The sequence below is a fragment of the Macrotis lagotis genome, chromosome 1, assembly GCF_037893015.1.
Source record: "Macrotis lagotis isolate mMagLag1 chromosome 1, bilby.v1.9.chrom.fasta, whole genome shotgun sequence".
Taxonomy (NCBI): domain Eukaryota; kingdom Metazoa; phylum Chordata; class Mammalia; order Peramelemorphia; family Peramelidae; genus Macrotis; species Macrotis lagotis.
In genome coordinates, this window is record NC_133658.1 from 109875152 (window position 1) to 109897660 (window position 22509).

The 22509-nt window shown below is 35.6% G+C and overlaps 1 protein-coding gene across 2 annotated transcripts in view; it reads right to left on the reverse strand.

The window, feature by feature from the left end:
- The window catches only part of RTN4 (reticulon 4), a 140231-nt gene extending 118522 nt beyond the window's left edge, over positions 1–21709 (reverse strand). Inside the window, exons 1-3 of one of the 2 annotated variants that reach the window (XM_074206283.1) lie at positions 21593–21709; positions 20530–20676; positions 19497–19549 (exon numbers count right to left, since the gene is read on the reverse strand). The gene's annotated coding sequence lies outside the window, so the exon portion shown is untranslated. The remainder of the gene's footprint in view (positions 1–19496; positions 19550–20529; positions 20677–21592) is intronic. The other variant, XM_074206293.1, reaches the window with a different exon arrangement.
- Between the last annotated feature and the right edge of the window lie 800 nt (positions 21710–22509).

Consider the following 22509-nt stretch of genomic DNA (forward strand, 5'->3'; position numbering starts at 1 on the left):
TAAGGAATTCAATATCTGTGAAGAATAATGGGCACAAACACATACATAACTCTATAATGGAAGAATATGAAAGAGAAACCTCATGTTCTCCGGGTAACTTTCAGCTCTGAGGGCACATTCAGAAATAGATAGACCAAAGGAAGCTGATTCTCTGCTAACTGCTTCTCTTCATGCAGGTCCTACCAATCTCCCTGACATAATCCTCCTCACAACCATCTCTACCCTATTAAAAATAGGAATTAGAATGCTGATAGGTGAGTTTTGTGCCTTATCTTTCACAGACTCAGGTTTTGAAGCATCTTCTCAAAGTCTCCTTGCCATGCCCTCTCCTTGCTTTTCATTTTTAATGTGTTTTCTTCCCTCAATAGAATGTAAGCCCCTTGAGAGCAGAGATTATCTTGCTTGCTTGTGTTTGTTTTTCCAGCACACTTTCTGGTATATTATAAGTACCTAGTACTGTATATTACACATTGAAAGTACATATCAAATGCTTGCTGAATTTAATTACTGTTATCATAGCTATAGAATAGAGTGATGGTTAGTGCATCAGGAAGACCTGAGTCCAAATCTCATTTCAGATGCATTCTTGTTGTATGACCTTAGAAATTTTGTTTCATTTATAAAAGGAGCATGATTAGACTCAATAGCCTCTAAAATCCCTTCCAGAATTGAGACCCTGTGATCCTAGGATATAAAGGTAAATAACATGTAATATTTGCTCTCAAAGAGCTGAAACTGTGATAACATTGGATGTTGTTTGTGACAAAAACTGGAAACAATGTGTTTAACAATTACCATAAAGTCAATATGCAACATTCAGACAAAGGTAGAAAGACTTATGTAAAGAAATATAGAATGAAGACAGAAGAGAATTATATTCTCATTTCCTATTACTTTACCTAAGCAAGTCACTTAATTCTATTTCCTCTTCTGTCAATTGAAATGAGAATTTTTTGCTGTTTAACTGTTTCAGTTACAGTTCTGTTAACAAAGATTTGGAGTAGTTTGGCATTTCCTTCTCCAGCTCATTTTACAAGTGAGTAAACTAAGGCAAACAGGTCTAAGTGATTTGCCCACAGTCACATAACTAATAAGTATCTGGGCAGGGTTTGAACTCAGGTCTTCCAGATTCCAGGCCCAGCACTCTATCCACTACTCCAAAGGATAAGAATATCTCTAGTACTTAAACAGTATTCTTGTGAGATTCCAGTTAAATACTGAATTTTAAGCTCTTTGCAAATCTTAAAGTTCAATGCCAAATTACAAGTCAAATATTATTATATTGCCAGTCTTTATTTATAACACAGAACTATATATTTTAAAACTTTGATGTAAATCTAATTAATTTTGCATTCCTTACATAGGTTTAAAATATAAGAGCAATTAAATATAATTTATAAGATAATTACAATTTCTTTATATTGCTTATATCTATTAAATGTAAGTAATATAATTCTATGACATTGATATGCTATAATTTCTTCAGGCATTCCTCAACTGTTGTACATTTAGATTTTTTCCTGTCATTTGCAATATAAATAATATTGCCATAAATAATGTGAGTTGTTTCCGTCGTGCCTGATCCTCTGCAACTCCAATTGAGGTTTTCTTGGCAACAGTACTGAAGTGGTTTGCCATTTTACTTCTCTAACTCATTTTCAGATTAGAAATGGAGAGAAACAAGGTTAAGTGACTTATACAGGGTCACACAGCTAATGAGTGTCTGAGACAGCTTTGAACTCATGTCTTCCTGACTCCAGGTCCCACACTCTATCTGCTGTTCCACCTATCTGCCCTGATACAGTTCTGTAGGATATATTGATTTATGAAACAGAAGAACAAACATGTTTCAGACACTTTAAATGTTGTAGTAGAAAGTATTATAGGTTTAGATTAGTAGTTGGGACTATAGTATCAAGAAGACCACGGTTGCTTAGCAATTAACTTGCTGATTGGTTCTTGTCCTTCCTTTTTGAAGAGAACCAAATATCAAATTGATATTACTTAATTGCTTTTAGCTTTCTCCATAGTACTCCATAGTACTGCATTCAGTTCCTAGTGCACATTAAATCTGGTGTACATTTCTGTGGAGCCAATAAGTGTAGAGTTGATTCACTAGACTGTCCACAATTCAGAATGTAATGGCGCTTCTTTCTAAAGTAACCCTTAGAAACAGTCTCTGTGACATAAACCTCACTCCATTGTCCTAAAGGATGGGGCTCATCCTAATATAGAGCTTTCGCTCTTGCAAAATGTGTGAGTAAACTGAATTTTTACAAATAGAATTATTTTAAACGTTCTAGAGTAACTTGCTATTAAAAGAACTTTTTAATAGTAAGTCCTTTTAATTTACCCGTTTCTTTAAAATTGGATTTTCATCTATTGAGTTTGCCTAAGATGGAGTTTCACTCCATTTCCTTTCTTGATAGCAAGGCAATTCAGATCCATTAAACACTTTTTAGAACAAATATTGCTCCCTTCAAATAAGCATATAATCATTTAACTTACTTGCACAATTCTCAGATTCACCAATGAAGTTGTTCCTCTCCCTACACTTATTCTGCTATGGAGCAATATAGTAACAAACTTTAGGGAAATACAAGAAAGGAAATAATTTGCTTAATCAAAATGGAGAAAAATCACTATACCAAAAATGGAAGCTACAAATTTGGAAATTCCTTTACTTGATGAAACACAGATTCCAAAAACTGTCAAGGAATCATCTATGACAGGTGTAGCCCTAATCCAAAATTCTGTTTTTATAAAATCAGTGTTTGTATTCAAAATTTTCTATTTCTTCATTTCCCATTTCATCCTTTTCTTCATTTCCCTTCCTGCACCTAGGCTTGTTTTTTCATTGCTTACTTTATTTGCCTTCTCTCCCTGCACATTCTTCCATTCTGCCCCCATGCCAAAAATAGACTTGATTGTTTCCAAACCTTGTTTCCCCTCAAGCTCCTCTTTGGAAGCCAATCAGTGATAACCCTGAAAGCAAGAAGGGAGGAAAGAGAGGGGACAGATAAGCACATAGGACCTGGTACAAAGGCTCTCAATAACATTTGTTGCATGAATTAGAACTAAACATCAAAGACTGTGTTTTTTATCCATGGAATTTTCCTCCTTTCTCTTTAAGCTTCCTCTCTTAGAGATTTATTTAAACAGAACTTGTTACTTTCTCTGTCTTCCATATATCCACCCCAATAGTCAATAAATTTAAATATCCATTCAAAAATTCAAATTTTAAAAAAAAGGTATATATATCCACACAAATTCATAAATATATAGACTCTGTTCCTTTGGTGGCATCTCTGTAGTGACCCTCAGTCAAGTTCATCTAAAGAAATTTCATCTCACCTTGTTTTTCTGAAAATTTCTTGACTTTTTTTTTAAGCTCATAAATCAATTTCTTTTACAAAGAAGTTAAGTAATTCCATGGCTCCCCCCATCTTCAAATCTCTGCAATAGGCGAAATATATGGATGCCAAAGCATTTTTCCATAACTGACTTACATAAAATAAAAAATTGAAGGTTTGCAAAGCATTTTATAGATATTATTTCATTTGATTAAATGATAATTTACTATTTCTATAGAGATTTTTTCACAAACTCAGAAGTCATAGCAGGCCTAAAAAATCAATAACAGTGTTAACTATTGCTCCAAAGTCAGAGGCTTAAGAAGGTCAAACAGCGCTAGAAACAGAAAATCCAATCTAATACCTACCCATCCATGTCCTTTCCTCCTCTTAAACAGACAATTCCACAAGAGCTTTTACAGGAATTGGTAGTTGTGTAACTGGGTGTGGGGTAGAGAGGAAAGCTACCCTCAGTTAATAAAAATCCAAGAAAATAGTACACCTATCTTGTAGATTATTTTTAAAATATACACTACATTCCCTTCTCCCTATCAACTAACATAAACTGGATAGTTCTTTCATCCAACTCCCCGTCCACATCCTCCTTTTTTTCTTTTCCCTTTACCCATCACTCTTACAAAGGGAAAAAAAAAAATCTTAGATCTTTAAGCCTGAGAGATCTGTCCTGTCCATTTCACTGTTCAGGATCATAGGATTTAGAACTAAGTGGTTCCTTAGAAATTATCTAGTCTATGGCCAATATGACCAGAAAGGAAAATGATCAATGTTGGAAGGGATGTGGGAAATCTGGGACATTAATGCATTGTTGGTGGAGCTGTGAACTTATCCAACCTTTCCGGAGAGCAATCTGGAATTAAACCCAAAGGGCAACAAAGATGTGCATACCCTTTGATCCAATAATGCCATTACTGGGTCTATACCCTGATGAGATCATGAAAAAAGGTAAAAACATCACGTGTTCAAAAATATTCATAGTAGCCCTGTTTGCAGTGGCAAAGAATCAAAAAATAAGTGTCCATCAGTTGGGGAATGGTTTAATAAACTATGGCATATGTATGTGATGGAACACTATTGTTCTATTAGAAACCAAGAGGGATGGGAATTCAGGGAAGCCTGGAAGGATTTGAAAGAACTGATGTTAAGTGAGATGAGCAGAACCAGAAGAACAGTGTACACCAAAACAGTAACATGGGGGTAATGATCAACCTTAATGGACTGCTCATTCCATCAGTGCAACAATAAGGCACAATTTGGGGGTATCTGCGATGGAGAATACCATCTATATTCAGAGAAAGAATTGTGGAGTTTAAACAAAGACTATTACCTTTAATTTTTTTTTAGGTTGTTTTTTTTTTTTGCAAGGCAAACGGGATTAAGTGGTTTACCCAAGGCCACACAGGTAGGTAATTAAGTGTCTGAGACCAGATTTGAACCCAGGTACTCCTGACTCCAGAGCCAGTGCTTTATCCACTACACCACCTACCTGCCCCTTTACCTTTAATTTAAAAAAAAATCTTATTATGTAATTTTGCTATCTCTTATACTTCATTTTTTCCCTTAAGGATATGATTTTCCTCTCATCATATTCAATGTAGAGCAATGTATTCCACAGAAACAATGTAAAAACTAATAGACTGCCTTCTGTGGGGGGAGGGAAGGGAAGCAAGATTAAGGGAAAAAATTGTAAAAATTCAAAATAAATAAATAAATTTTTTTTAAAAAAGAAATTGTCTAGTCTAGAGGCAATTAGGTGGCACATTGGATAAAGCATGAGGCCTGGATTCTGAAGAACCTGATTTGTGTGGTTTTTTTTTGGTTTTTTTTTTAGTTTTTGCTAGGCAATGGGGTTAAGTGGCTTGCCCGAGGACACACAGCTAGGTAATCATTAAGTGTCTGAGGTCGCATTTGAACTCAGGTACTCCTGACTCCAGGGCTGGTGCTCTATCCACTGTGCCACCTAGCTGCCCCAGGACCTGATTTCTAATCTGACCTTAGACACGTAATAGTTACTTAGCTGTGTGACCTTAAGCAAGTCACTTAACCACATTGCCTTGCAAAAAATTTTTTAAAAAAGAAATTATCTTCGTTTTATAAATAAATGTTTGATCCCATAAGGTATCAGGGATGATGGAACACAAAATATATCACCTTACTAAATATCAAATATAGGTTGTGGGACAAAAGTGTCACAGAATCTCTCTCAAAAAAAAAAAGACATTTCTTGATCATTTAGAAGGCAACTAGTGCAGGGGGAAAGTGCTGGTTTTGGAGTCTGGCGTCTATTTTCAGTTCCCAGAACCTGTGGGACCTAAGGCAAACTATGTGACCTCTCTGGACTTAAAATGAAGGGATACAACTAGATAATCTCCGGGTTTTCTTGCTTATCACAGTCAGGATAGCATGTTGTTTAAAAAACCCAGCAAATTAAGGAATGTCTATTATCTACCATCAAGTGCATTTTATCAATCTATTTCTCTCGAGTCTATTCATCTATATCTCACTGTCTATTATATGTGTAATTCTGTCTCTGGGTTTTCTTTATTCTTCACCATGTACCCATTTCATGATTCCCTACCTTGAGTTCCAAGTTGACCTCCTGTGGTCTATCCATCTTTCACTCTTTTTACAACTATCCATAGAATGAAAGAGACCAGGAAAAAAAGAATTCATAGATTCAGAGTTGGAAAGAATCCAAAGATCATTTAATCTACCTTTTTTATTTTAAACATGAGGAAACAGAAGCCAAGGTCAAATAAAAAAATATGAGTACCCACTATTTGTGAGAAACTGTGCAAAGCAAAGAACAGTCCCTGTTCTTAAGGTACTCACTGTCTAACTAATTCAACATGCCAACAACTATGTAGGAGTGTAACTGGTTTACTCATACCCAGATCACCTAAGTTGGAGGCACCCATGTGAGAGATTTCCTTATGAGAGAAAACTTCTGAGTTTCCCTGCCCTATGGGTAGAAGCAACCTCTTTCCTTTGACTAAAGAGCCAGAACAGACTGTCTTTAAAAGTACCAGATTAGGACAGTCCTTTTGTCTCTTTCCATCTGCATCCAGTGGCAAAGATTTTGCTTACCTACTACAGGATGATCACCATGCACTAAGCTGTGTATGGAGAAAACATCCATCTTCCTTTTCCTGCTTTAAGATCCATTGTTTTGAGAAATAGGTTTAGTTTATCCTTTTCAGTTCTAGGTACAGGTGGAAGAGTACCTGGACTCAGGAGCTCAACTTTGGAGCCAGGATTTCAAGCAAGATGTTGCTATGGATTCATCAGGGAAGCCCTGAGAAATCAGGTTGCTGGGACACAGTGCTCAGGGGGATTTTGGATCTGGAACTCTGTGGGACTGATGCTCTATGGGATAGGTTTGGCTGTAACCCTTATTCTCTTTCACTCCCCTCCCCAGAGACTGAGCTATAGGGGAGATTATATATGGTATACTGATAATGACTGGATTATGTATCCCCAGATATTGGGAAGGGGTGTCATACCTTTTAAGTATGTATTCCTGTCATACCTTTGAAGTAAATCTTTCTTTGTAAAAGTGACCCTGATTGTTAATAGTTAAATGAAACTGGGGAATCCCTTAAAATTGACAAAACACATCCAATGGGGGTTTGAGCAAATGGCAGAAGCTTGGATTTGAGCTAGAGTACTTTGACATCCAATCCAATGCTTCTTCCATTAGTCTCCCAAATAATCAATGAAATAATTTTTTCTGAGATGATGTGACTTGCCCAAGGTCTCACAGTTAATTAGAGGCAGAACTGAAATTTGAACCTAGGTTCTCCTGACTCAGGGCTCTTTCCAGGACATCACATCATATGTTCACATTTGGGATTAAGTCTTTTCAGCTGAGGTTCTTAAAATACATCATAAATACCAACATTCCCAAAATGTTCCCAAAAAAGAAGTATTAATTCTCCCCAATCAATGTTTGAATATGCTGAAAATAAAGAAACATAACCTCCCCCCCCCTGTTTAGTCTGCTTTGAACTAGGAATCCTATATTGAAACCAATAGCCTATATATGCATATCCTATACAGGGGCACAAAAATAACCACACTATGGCTATTTTAGAAGACTACACTTCTCAAGCAAGTGTTTAGGAATTCTTTCAGAAGGGGATTAGAACTTGTTATAATTTTAGTAGCTTATAAAAACATCTCTCTGACATCATCTTAACATTTTAAAAAATTGGACATCTATCTAGACCTTGATTTTGTTAATTTGGAATACTGGTTATTTCTATTAAAGTATATTCTATGATTACTTTCATTTCCAAATGTTTCAACAATTACTTAAGATGAAACATTCACAGAACCAGTGTTTTATCTGTTATTATGCATGAAAATAACTACAGAAGTATCTCATAACTGAGAAATTGTCACACTTTGGGCAAGTCATTTTAACTTCTTTTCCACAGTTTCCCCAACTGTAAAGTTGGGGTAATAGCATCTACCTCCCAGGATTGTTGTTAAGGATCAAAGGAGATAATGTTGACACTTGAAAGTTGACACATTAAAGGTTCTACATAAAGGCCAGCTATGACTACTGTAATTGTTATTATTTACTTAAGTTAGCATAAAGCCAGAAAATGAAGCAATGTGTTAGAAAAATGTGTTACAAAGCAATACAACTAAATCAAAGGAGGGAGGGATGGATGAATCTATTTTAGTACAAGGTGTTAATAAGACTTATTAATATCTACCAAGCTAAAAATATTAAGAGATCTTTAGATTTAAATGACCATTTTTCTTGTGAATTCTTCTTTCTTATCCCATAATGATATGAAGCTCACTGTTCAAACAATTATTTACTGTAGAACACATATATACACTAACCTAGACGCAAGTATCTCATCCTAAATCATCGTCTCCCTCAGCAATTTTCATTCCTAGAATCACAGATTTACTGGGAGAAGGAGCATTAGAGGTCATGTAATTGAACTTCTTCATTTTACAGATGAGGAAATTGAGGCAAAGAGAGGTTACAAGCCTTGCCTAGGGTCTAGAGAGGAATCTGAGCCTGTGTCTTCCCAACTCCAATCATATTCTTACTATACTCCATAATATTGTCTAGCAAAGTCCCTTCAAGCTCTAGGCCTTTAATTAGGTGATCAATATTCTTGGGGAGTCCCTTTCAGTTCAAAAATTCCATGATTGTATGAATTTTGCTTTCCTTTCATGAGAGAACAGTGACTTGGAGATCACACAGATCTAGAAGGCACCTTATAAATTGTCTTTAACAGATTAAGAAAACTAAGTTCAAAAGACTCAAGAACATTTATTATTATTATTATTTTGGGGGGTGCAGGGCAAGTGGAGCTGGATGGCCTGCTTGGGGCCACATAGCAGGGTGATCTTTGGGTGTCTGGGGCCGGATTTGGACCCGGGTGCTCCAGGCTCTAGGGCCAATGTTCTGCCTGCCACCCAGCTACCCCTACTATTATTACTATTTTATTTTATTTTGGGTCCTTTTTTTTCCTTTTTTTTTTTTGGTTTTTTGCAGGGCAGTGGGGTTCGGGCGGCTTGCATGGCACACGGCTGGGTGATTGTTGGTTGTACGGGGCCGGATGTGGGCTCCTGTGCTCACGGCCCCAGGGCTGGTGCTCCATCCATTGCGCCACCTGGCCATACATGCAATTATTACTATTTTTTTTATTTTATTTTTTTTTCTCTCCCCTTTAATTTATTGATCAAGCAAGTCTACATTTATGGGGGGAGGGGGTATTTCATTTACTCTTAAATAAGAATATTATATTAATGTATAAAAAACATTTGTACAAAATGAGAATAAATATTAAATTAAAAGAAAACTAAGTTCAGGCAAGGTTCTGTGTGTCTTGTTTAATTAAAGTTACACAATTAGTGGATTGGAAACTTGGAAACTCAAGTCCCATGACTCTAGTCCAATATTATGCCCTTTATACTGTCTCTTTATTTGATGAGTTGAATATTCAGAATCTAAAATTTGCTACAATCTAGACACTTTTATATTTCTTCCTTCACCTTTTCTCCTGCCACTCAGAATGAAAAAATGAATATTTTAACTGATCTTATAAACTTAAATTCTATTTTGTATCATAATTATTTGAGTACAAATCTTGCATTTTCCTCTATTTGACTATAGGCTTCTTGAAAGGAAAGTACCAGATCTTATTTATCTTTATATCTCAACACATAGTATAGTATCTTTCACACAGTGAATGCACAATAAAAAATCTATGGAATTGTATTATTTGAATTTGAAAGATGATTCCTTTGGTTGAAAGGAAGGAGCAGGTAACTTCTACAACTCTGGTTCCTGGTCTGTGTCTCATGACAGACCTGGAGTTGCACTGTTGGTGCCAATAGTTTCATGAACTACTAGTCCAAGGACAATAGGGGAAAAATCAGAGTTTAGAGGCAGAGGGGAAAAAACATCTAGATATGGAAGAGGAGTGAGTAGTGATTGGTATATGGCTCTCCCTTCCTTTAACTTGAAGTCTATGGGAAAGGCCTTCAACAGAACATGTTGCAACCCTTAGCAAAAAACAAAACACATACCACTTAAAATATTTCTTGGCAGCATCATGTGTTTGTTTCTAAACAGAAAAAGGGGCAAAGGGAGAATTATACAGTTTTCTTTATTTTTCTTCTCAAAATGGAGGAAATATTTGTATTATGAAGTGTTGAGAATTTGAACAAGGTAGGAATAAATATAGTTTTCTTTATTTTTCTTTTCAAAATGGAGGAAATATTTGTATTATGAAGTGTTGGGAGTTTGAACAAGGTAGGAATAAATATAGTTTTCTTTATTTTGTTCTCAAAAAGTAGGGGGGGTTGGGAGGGAGGAAATGTCTATGTTAGGAAGGTTTGGGAGATTGAACAAGATAGGAAGAAAGGCAGTTTTAAAGATGTTGTCCTTGCTACTCTTCAAAACATTACCGCTACCACTGAATTATATGGAATCAATATCAAAATTGAGATATGGACATAAGTAATTTCATCAAGAAATGCTATAGTTTATTTATGAAAAATAAGTACTCAAAATATTTAGACCTGAAGAGTATTCAACTACAGTATTTATGTTTTTAGGATGTTTCCTATGATTTAGGGAAAAATTTATCAACCCTGTACTATTTATTGTCCATATTGTGAAAGGGAGATTATCTCTGCTAGTAAACAATTTGAAAGTGTTCTCAGATGATAACTGTTTATAGATGTTCATCTGATTTTTAGCTTATTTCTAAACCAAAGTTCTTGAAGTCTGGTATCCAAGGTTTTCTAACAATAGATGACTCAAATTTATCTCATTCTTTCCATTGTCTACCACTGAGGAAACATCAGTCAAAATGGCTGGCAACATTCTCTGTATTTTAATATTTGCTATACTTGAGGCCAAATGAATAATTGATCCTTAGGTCAAAATTACTAGGTTAGCTGCAAAGAAGACATGAAATCTGTTGTTTGGAACTTCCCAGAGCCAGCGATTCTATTCTCTGTTTCTGGCTGTCTTTGTCATTATCACATGTTTGTACTGTAGGCCATTTGAGAGTCAACATAGAATAAAGTTTCATTCATATGCTAGTGACACACTGATTTATTTAAGAATCAACAGTAGTGCTCCATCTACCACATCTGCCTTGCTTGTCTTAGTCAAACTGATGACAAGGCTCACACATGTTAAACTGCTTCCTATAAATGTATACAGACAAAACAGCACATCTTAAACTACTTCCTATAAATAAACACATGACAAAAAAAGTCATGGTTAAAAGATGGGGGAGACATGGCTAGACAGAAGTTTGAAAAAAATCTCTGGAGAGTTTAGTGGTTTGCAAGCTGAAGATGAGTCAACAGTGTAACTTAAAAAAGCTAATGTTATCTTGGGCTTCATTAAGAAAGATATAGTATCCAGAATGAGGAAGGACTAGGTTGTGATATAAAATTCTATAAACTGATTAGACCACATCTGAAGGACTACATATAAATAGAACTGCACAGAATAATTATGTACATTACACAACATACAAAATAGAAATTTAAAAAGAAGAGATAAAGATGAAATAATATAATTTTGGATACAGGAAGGACACTGATGACTTGAAAAGTGTACAAAGAAGGGTGACCAGTTTGGTAAAGAACTCCAAGATCATGTCTTATGAGGATACACTAAAGAAAATTAGAATGTTTCACCTAGAGAAAAGAAGGTTTAGGGTATCAGAATCACAGGATCTCAGTTAACAGGGACCTCAAAGAAAGTAGATAAGTTTTACTCTACATTTTAGAATCTGTTTTGCATGCAATTGAAAGTAGAGAGATTAGTCAACAGAATTTTCTTTACTAGCTAATGACTATCAATTACCATCTCACATTTAGAGTAATTATTAAACAAAAGATTAAGAAAGATTAAGTGAATAAAAGTATGTAGTTTTTAGATATGCTTTCATACTATTTGACAAGGAGAGACAATATATTGTAATGGCTTCAAACTTTTTGATCTTGAACATCTCAGTTAAAAAAAGTTTGCATATGCACACCTGATGAGTTAATGTATTTATCTATTATATACATATATTACTGTAGAACATTATAAAACACAAAAATAGAAATTTAAAAAGTGATAAAGATAAAACAATATTTGGTCCTAGAGTAACCATTTATCTATTGTGAAATGGCTCTCATTCTTATATATTTGAATCAATTCTAATATCTCAGACTTCATTCTAAAGATTTCATAAAATTTATCTTGCCTATGGTCACAGAGCTAATTCAAAACCAGTCTTCTATCTATTGCTACAGAATATATTTGTTCCTTTATTAGCAGAAGTCTAGAGAGGATGTAGGCCTTAAAAACTACAAAATCTTCTTTTACACTGATATCATTGCCATGAGATACGTCTAGCATATCCATTGAGAAGGTAGTGTAATGGAGTAAGAAAGCTTGGATTTACCTGGTCCAGGTCTGCTGCTTAATATCTTTGTGACCTTAGACTTGTCATGTAACTTTCTGTGGTTTACAGTTTCTTCACCTTTAAAGAGAATTAGATAGGTGAGAGCAAGGGTTCTTAATATTTTGGGGGCATCTTAGGCCTATTTGATTATCTGTAGAATCGTATGCATAAAGACACACACATACACACACATGCATATGTGTGTTATACATACACACATACATACATAAAATTTTAATGCCTAAAATTCTTAGGGTTTTATACAAAACCAGTTTTTTACAATACAGTTATATACTTTAAAAAAAATTTATGGACTCCAGAATTAAAACCATCATATCATATGGATTCTAATTCCCTTCCAGTTTTTTTAAACTATACTATGATCCTTCAAAGTTCCATTCCTCTAGGTACTATTTGGGATGGGAAACTGGTAAATCTATGTTTCCCAATGCCCAGCTGCTCTTTCTAATGAAGCAAGGACAGCAAAATGTTATGAGTTTTCCTTCTTGACAAATACCTCATTCCTCGTTTTTATTCCAGGTCACATAAATCTTGATTTTGGTCTTACTTGGAGGCCCTTCCTCTTGCTCAAACTTTGTTCTATTCAGGCTTTTACAAAAATACTTTGCTCTTTATGGGATTTATAGTTGCTGCTGTGGCTGCTGCTGCTGCTCACACTTGCTTCCCCCCCCCCAGCTCATCAGTGACCCTTTCTGTCCAGCACATTCCAAATGAACAGCATTACTTCCTTAAACACATCAAACCCCCAAGAACTTTAATCTGGATTCTTCTTTCCAAACCGGTTACTCCATGAGTCACTCAGACTCAGGAGGATTCTTTTGCCATTTGCTGCAACTTGTCTCACCGTTTCAGAATTGTGCTACAATTGCATCAGCCTGGGGGGGGAGGGCAGTGGAAGGAAACCACGAGGGACTTGGAATCAGATGGTCTGAGTGCTAATTTCTAACCAACATTGTCTGCAAAATCAGTTTCCTTATGCTCACCTCACAAAGTTACAGTGAGAGAAGTGCTTTCTTTAAAAACAATATAAATATTTGGGGAGTGACCACTCTCTGGCTATAGATTTTGATTCTGTCATTAGCTACATTGAAATTGTTTGCTCCTTAACTTGTAGTTAGTGAATTGGCATCATTAAGACTTTTTCAAATTGTTGCATTTTTTCCCAAAGAGTCTTGTAAAAACTAGTTATTCAAGGTCCTTTCTGAATCACATTTGTTATAATGTTTTCAAAGTGGGAGAGATATAAATTGTTGCTTACCAGAAACTTTAAAGATATAAAAAGTAGTCAGCTCTCTAGATCTTTGTGAAGCCTGTGTAAGTTTCTTCATTAGAATACTAAAGAAATTAAAATTAATGTTGTTGCTTGTCCTTTGTTTTCAAAGAGAACCAATAATATCATGTGATGCTGTGTTGACTTGTGAATGAATTGGATTTATGTGAATCAGAGTTGGGCAAAGTCATAGGCCACACTTTCCTCTTCCAGTTATTGAAATCCCGAGGCAAGACAGAAGTCAAGATTCAGCAGATGACCTTGGCATCTCAGAGGTCTGACCAAGCTCTAAGCACTCCAGAATTCCCAATTCAGTTGCCTCCATGGCCACTGGAAAAAGTCGCTTATGCATTCATTCTGCTGAGGAAGTCTTAGCCCCTCTGTTAAGAAAGTTTTACTGACTTGCTTGACTGTAGTCAAAGTTTATGCTACAGCTTTTTGGAGCCACAGATAAAAGATAATAATACTTTTCCTTCATTTTCAAAGAAGACTATGGCATCAGAGAGGTGATGCCACGAGAAGCACATGAATTGACTTTGAGTAAGGGGGTGCTGTGAGAAGTCACCAGCCTTACTTTCTCCTCCAGAATCATCTGGTCCAGTGGCCAGATATGAATCAGGACAACTGGAGATGGTCCTGGATGCGAAGTGATCAGAGTTAAGTGACTTGCCTAAGATCACACAGACAGTAAGATTCAAGTGTCTGAGTCTGGATTTGAACTCCTATCCTCCTGACTCCAAGGCCAGTGTTCTATCTGCTGCATCTGCCCACAGGTGAAAAATGGGAGAGAGGTGAACACCAAAGGTGGAGGAGCAGTCCTGAAAAATTGCACTGTAAGCTCTCACACCAAAGGTACTAGTCCTCCCTGAATGCCCTATGAAAAGTTTACAAAGTTCAGCAAAGTTGTCTCTGTGGTGGTTTATGGCTTAAAGTTAATATTAACAAAAGAAGAAAGGAAACAAGCCTTTTAACGTACCTACTACATGCTAGACACTATTCTAAGTTCTTTACAAATAGCCTATTTTATACTTACAATAACCCTATGAAGTAGATACTATTATTTTTCTAATTTTACAGTTAAGGAAACTGAGACTGAGATATAAATAACTTCTTTAATAAGAAAAAAAGGAAAAAAAAACTTGTGTAGGGTTATACAGTTATTTTGTCTCTGAGATAGAATTTGAACTTAGGTCTTTCTGACTGCAGGTCCAGAGCTCTATCCATGGTGCCACTGAGGTGTCTAAGTACCTACCTATAAAGTAATGGATATATTGAAAACCAGGGTATCTAAATGAATGGGAAGAAACAAACGTACACATAATCTGTGCCAGGAGCTATGCTCACCATTGAAATCCAAGGATTCAAAACTATGCTCAGCATTGAAATACAAGGATCCAAACCTAGATGATTGTCCTGCCTTCAAGGAGTTTATATTCTAATAAGGGAAACAATATCCAAAAAGAAATGGTCCTGAAAGTTAATGGGATGGTGAGTAGGGTCAAAGGGGTTATATAAGTATATAAGATTTATGCCATCTCCCTATGGGTATATAGTTATATAAGATACATACCCTATCATGGATTAATTTAATCGTGGTTCATTATTTTACAAGTAGAGAGATGAGAAGAGACGAAAAGATTTCTGCCAGTTTATAAGATAGTATGAAGTGGAGGAGATTATAGGATTGTGGGGAGTGAACTGATTCAGAGGCTTGCTTTCTTGAAACGGTAGTCTAGGAGAGACAGTGATCAGACAGAACCAACTGGGTCCCAGTTTTCTCCAGAGAATCAAGGAGATTTGTGAGGAGAAGATGGAGAGAAGGGAATCCAAATTCACTGAATCTATCAAACATTTAAAATCAAATTTAAAATGATAACTAATATACAGCTATATTAAGAGCTAAAGTCTATAACAACTTAAGCTCTATCAGGCCTTCCCGAGTTGAAAGATCTTGAGTATAGGCTTGAAAATGAACCATAATATTGGTCTGTCAAAGGAGGACCAGCAAAAGGTAAAGTTTATTTCCATTTTTTTTTTGGTTTTTGCAAGGCAATGGGGTTAAGTGACTTGCCCAAGGTCATACAGCTAGGTAATTATTAAGTGTCTTAGACTGGATTTGAACTCAGGTACACCTGACTCCAGGGCCAGTGCTCTATTCACTATGCCACCTAGATGCCCCACAAAGTCCATTTCCAATAAACTGTCTACTAAGTGATGAATTTTTTGACTACATCAGCCCGTTTAAACAGACAAAAATAGTAAATGATCATAAGTCTCAAGCAGCCCCTCTTCATGGCTCTATGGAGGTGACAGAATGGCAAAAAGGAGGTACACAGTGCTTAGAATATATAAACATGAACTTAACCACCATGATTTCAATTTACCATCTTTGTCCCAGAATCACTAAATTGACATGAACCTAGAGGAAATAAATTACATTCATAAAGATGTTCTTGCTATAAATGAAGCCAGAAGAAATAATAGACAAATGGAGGGGCACAAATAAAAAGCAATGGTAGCATGATTTCCTGTTGCCCAAAGGGAACAGGAAACATCATTTCATGGAGTATTTGGTCACCTTGCCTTGAGGTGCTTATGATAAACCTAAGTAAATAGATTGTCATGGAGGTGATTGCAGCCTACATATAAACACTTTTTGCTAAGAATGGAATCATAGCTAAATGGAAGGACATAAATTAAAGGAGATAGTGGTATTAGTTGCATCATCTGATCAAAGGCAACAGAAAACATCATTTCACGTAATACTTGGTCACCCTCCCTTGAAGTGTTTGTGATGAGCATAAGTAAACAGACTACCCTGGAGATAATTGCAGAGAATAAAGAAACTGAAGTTTATGGAGAATCTGATAAAAATTTTCCAAATTAGGTCCACATGTACTTTGATACTCAGTGAGTTCAATGAAAATGCAGATATAAGAAAGAACTGTAAAAATTAGGTTGGAAAATATGGTTCAAAACAAAAAAGAGAGGTCAAAGACTTTGAGACAATTGGGAAGACTTAAATATACATTATGAATATGTTCTAGTGTGCTAGGTTTATTTTTTAATTGTCTTATTGATGCTTTCATCATTTTTATCATCATTATTTTCCCAATAAATCCTCAAATAGAACCTTCCATTGTGTCAAATAAAAATAATCAAACAAAACAAGTGAAAATATTGTCAAAAGTTGAAATTGAAATTGAATAATCTGCTGCCTCTGTGAATAGGAGCAGAAGACTTGCTTCATGATTAATGGATTAATTAATTATTAATTAATTAATAATATATGGATTAATCAGAGTTCTGTAATCTTTTAATGTTGTTTATCTTAGCATTATTGTGGTCATTGTATAAATGTACTCCTTGCTTTGCTTTCTTTCCTCTGCATCAGTTCATACTATCTTTCCAACTTTTTTTACTTATGGCATTTATTGAGTGCTTTCTTCAAAAAGGGTTTTGGAAGACACAATTTAGCAAATATCAAAAGGCATTATTAAAAATGAAATTATCTAAGTCTCACAAATGGCATGCTGTTTTCACCTATAGCTAACAGGCTATCAGTTTGAGGAATTAGAAAGTGAACTCCTTGAGGGCAGAGACTGTCTTTTGCTATTTTCATATTTCTAGTACTTTGCACAAGGCTTAGAACACACCTAGATACTTATTAAATTGTTGATTGACTGACTTCATTTTACAAATGAAGAACAAAGAACCCAATTTATGGACACTTAACCCAGATCTGGATCACAATCATACTAAGTAGCAAAGCTGAGATTCCAACCCAGGACCTCTGAATCAGGCCACCTTGCCTTCTTGTCAGAATCACAGTCATCTTTTCAAATCAACTCATAAGATGACTAAAGCAAAGGTCAAATTAGAAGGAAGAATAAAGATAAAAACAATTACACTGATTCCAACTTGGTCTTTTTAAAGATGGCAACTCTAAAAAACATGAAATGAAGAAAAGTAAAGACATCAATGACATTATCTATTTCCTAACAGAGTTGAACTGATATGAAATGGTCAACATAAGAAAAAAGGTAAAAGAACTCAGAAATCATTCTCATTCAGCAAACCCTTTATTCTCTTATTGATGTGAAAGACATGGGAGCCAAAGGCAGCATAACTTTAATTCAATAGCAAAACTCTATGTAGGAGGAGAATGAAAGACTACCAACAGCATTTGCCTTGCAAAAACAAAAAAACCACAAGGGAAAAAAATGACTCAATAAAGATCATATGTGGATGAAATTAGGGAAAAAGATGGAAAGTACCTACCTATCTATGGGTATTTATGACATAGTAAGGGGGGGAAAAAAATCTATGCTCAAATTACAATGCTGCAACATTAGTCTGATGACCTTGGGCAAATAAGTCAGTTAATATCTCTGAATCTAAGGTTCCTCATTTATAAAATGGGAATAATACTAATTAAAGTACCTATCTCAAAAGATTGTCATAATTTTTAAAATACAATATAATGTGCGCTATTATTACTTATAATGATCTCTGCTCATTGGCAGTGATAATGAAAACATTTTTGGAATCTACCCCCCCCTCTATTCTTGATGTTCCACAAAAACAAGTTCTAATGGTACTTAAGAAGATCAAATCAGGACGAATGACTGGACCTGAATCAGTTTGAAGGGGATATAATTTTAAAGATGCCTAGTGATTCTCAGGATCATCACAGAAGGGAACATTTCAATAGAGTGTTTTGAATTTTGGCAAAAATGAGACTGAGGAGATATCAACATCTATCAGTCATATTCTGCTTTTTTATCTCTTTAAAATCTTTATGAAAATGACCTATACTCAGGAGCAAGAGTATCCTTGATGAAAGCATGGGCAGAAAAGAGAAAGACAATTAAAATATATCATAAACTAGAAAATCTTCAGCAAACATGAACATTTCCATAATCAAACTACCACATACAGTTTGTTCCTTTTAATATACATTACATTGTATATATACTTTTAATATATAGCAACATTGTCCATGTATTGTCAGCTTGTTTATGATTCCTTCTGCTCCTTCATTTCCACTGTAATTTTAAAAATATTTCATGACACTTTCTACTTTCCTTTCTATACTTTTTCTTGTATTACTATCCTGATTCCTCCCAAGAATACACCCCAAATACTCTCCCTTATAGTAATAGAACAAAGCATAGTCTAGCAAAACACATTTTTGTTGTTAATAGTTGTATCTTTGAATGCAATTCATTATGCTTTTAAAGTAGCATTCCAATTTGCTAGAGCAGGTCACCATCCTTATGGTCAAGCATATAACATTATACTGATTGTTGATTTTTAAAAAGCTATTGACTTGCAAAATGAAGGCTTAAATATGCTCTCCCTAGGCAAAAGGTGTCTCTCTCACATGAACATCAAAATCCTACAAGAATCTGTGACAGATGCAACAAAACTTTAATCTGTATCCTTCTTCCAAACTGGTTAACCCATGAGTCACACAAATCCAGGGGGATTCACTGGCTCTTTGCTATATTTGTCTTACCAATACAGCATTATGTTACTATCACATTAGCCAAAGCAGAAGGATAGGGTGAAAGGAAAGTATACTGGACTTGAATTCAGGAGACCTAGGTTTTGAATCCTAACAGTGTTGAATTGCCATTTTCCTCACCTGTAATATGAGGGGTATAAATTTTTTTATAGATATCTATAGATTTATATCTATCTATAGATTTATAGATATCTATTTACCTCACAAAGTGATTGAAAGTGCTTCACTTCCAAATATATGCTGATAAGCTAAAGACCGCTGTAGCAGGATCACCAAAATGGATGAAAGGTATCAAAGTTTATGCCAAAAAAACCATTGATTCACAAATAAAAAGATCTGGGTTCAAATCCTACCTTTGTTGTTTTCTTTCCTGCACCTCCAGCATGGGATCAAAGAGGGCCTTTTTCTAGACAAAGAGGAGAAAAAGAGGTGAGGAGAAAAAGACCTGGAGCTTCAATCTAAGTATGAGGCTCCCTTCAGAGAATAATCATGATATGTTTTTAGTAAACAGAACATATTCTAGGTTTCCTAAGAAGAAATATAGTTGGTCTATTCTGTAGACGGCTAATGTTCATTCATTTAGCACTTACTATGTTTACTCTCTGAACTAAGCATGGGGAGAAGCACAGTTTCAATAAGGCATGGTCTCTGCCTACAAGGAGATTGCTACTATTGTGGTACAAAAAACTATAGCATTAATAAATATCTTTCTACAATGCCTTAAGGTTTATAAAGGGCTCTGCTCTCCTCACAACAGCCCTGTGAGGTTGCTCATGGAAGTATTATTATTTACCAAGTTCTAGACTGTTATCTGATGAGATGTCACTTACGCACAGTTAGAAAACCCTGGAGCTGGATTCCTAACTCTCCACTATTTGGTATTGCCTGTATGTGAGAGGAGAATGGGAGGAGGCAATCTCCACTGGATCTGAGATTGAGTACCCAGATCAAGGGCCAAAGAAGGTCAAGATCTGAACATTGGGATACTTTCAGGTGATCTTACTTTCAATTGCAAATATAGATTCATGAGCTAAAATGCATGTTGTTTCTTTTAGAAAATGCATGCTGTTTCTTTCCAAAAAGAATTTTTTTTTCTCTTGCTGAGTCTCATTCTAGGCCTATTTTCAAAAAGATGTGGTCCCTGCCTGGTCTATTGAGGAAGAGTAATCTTTTTTTTTTATTTGTTTTTTTTTTATCTGTTTTCTGTTCCAGTATAAACTAAGAGGTGTTAGACATCATAGAAGGAGAATTTAAGCTCATGGCAAAAACAGGAATACCTTTTATAGATTTATGATTGGATATGATACAAAGATTTCAATGGATTTTTTTTAAATTTGAACAACAGGACTAGTAAAGAGCTGATATTTTTAGAATGAGGTCACATACTTCAGGCTGAGTAGATGCAAAAGTGTTCAGAGATGTCAGTCAGGCTCAGAGTAGAGATAATGAGAGCATCAGCTGAGCAGTCAGGCATTTTTAACACAGCTGCCTTCCTTGATTTTTTGGGAGCATCAGGAATGTTGTTCCCACTCCCTAGGAGAAGCAAGAATCCCAAAGACCAGATTACTCACTCTTTACCAATTAAGTTTTCAAAAATATAAATCATTTAGGCATTGGAGAATGACTCAGGGAAAAAGTACACACACACACACACACACACACACACACACACACACACACACACACACACACATATAGTACAAGGATATACAAATAAATAAAACTACATATTCCCTATTTTTGAATTATTTGATGTAAGATAATAAACACACACATCTACACGGAGGCTTATGGAATGTTTTGTTAATTGAAATTCCAGGTTCATGCAATGCTTTAAACTAGAGAAAGGCTAGACAGATAATGGAAGTAGGCTATTTTCTAAGTTTTCATTTACAGCCCTCTGGGCTTTTAAACAATGGGTCTGTGTGTGTACATGGCAATACTGCACATATGAACAAGATTTATGATACATTCCAAAAGTTTATTATAAGTAAATTATTTAGGATTTAGAATATTTTTACCTTTAGAAATAATTTTGTATCTGTTTAAACAAAGCATATTTAACCTAACATGTAGTATCTAGATATAGAATAAGTATATATATATATATATATACACACATATATATATGCATATAAATTTATTTATATACATATACATATATTAGCCACCATTTGTAACATCATTCCTATGGGGGCAAAAATGCATATTAAGTTCAAATTGGGGATATCAGGAATGCACACACATAAATGCACACATACACACACACACAATCAGAGAATTCACTAACAGAAAGGGTCTTCAGTGGCCATCTAAACCAATCCATACTTCAGCAAAAATCTCTGAATGGTAACAATGGGAAGGAAAAAGAGGAAGGAGAGAGGAAGACAAGGAGGAAGCAGGAGGCCAGACAGGGAGACAGGCATATACACATCCCACTAGTTGTTACCTTCATTTACTTAAAGACTTCCAGTGAGGGAGAACCCATTACCTCCAGAGGTAATAAGTAACTTCTCTGGCAATGGTAGCCCCCTCTCTCAGTGGCAGCAGCTCCAAGAATGAAATTAAGCTCTGCTGTCCCTCTCCCCTTGAGCCTCTGGTGATATCAAGTAGAGAGCTGAGGGCTCTGGTATTGCCAGGTGCAGCCTGGTGACTGGGAGTGGAGAAATATTTCAAGGACAAGAGTTTTCACAGTGATGATGGCTATTCATATGGAAAGGTGATTTATAAGGGTCTGTGTATGTCTGTCATAATCAAGGTCCTAAAACTCACTGTTGCTATACTGTAGCCCTTCCATGTAATTAGACTTTGGGGTTCAACTATCTCTGAACAATAAAAGGCATTCACTGGAATTATTGTATACCCCTACAGTGCCAAAGACAGTGACATAGAAGTTCATGCAGAATAATGGCTCTATGGACATTTTCTAAAGTCTCACACCATAGTAAGTATCTTCAAAGCTGGTAGAATAAGCTGTGCTTTGTCTTATGTGCTGAAATTTAGAGGGGCACTATTTACTCCTCCAGCAGGTAGTCATGGACAGTCTAGGAACTGGCCTTATATGTTAGATATGCAAATCATCATGGTTCTTGTTCTTTTATTTCTAAACCACTACTCTAAAGTGAATATGATGGGATCTGATTGCTTGACTCTAACATCTATTCTGTTTATCGCAAATTCTCTTTTCCACTCCTGCTCTCTAACTGAACTTTAAAGGCATACCCATTTATTCAGAAATCTCACAGCAAAGCCTCAGCAGATTGAAATTATGACAGTTATTTCTATCTATAGTGCTGTTAATCCCCCCCCAATGATTCTTTTCCACAGTTTCCAATCCCATTCATATCATCAGCAACCTTATAAGTA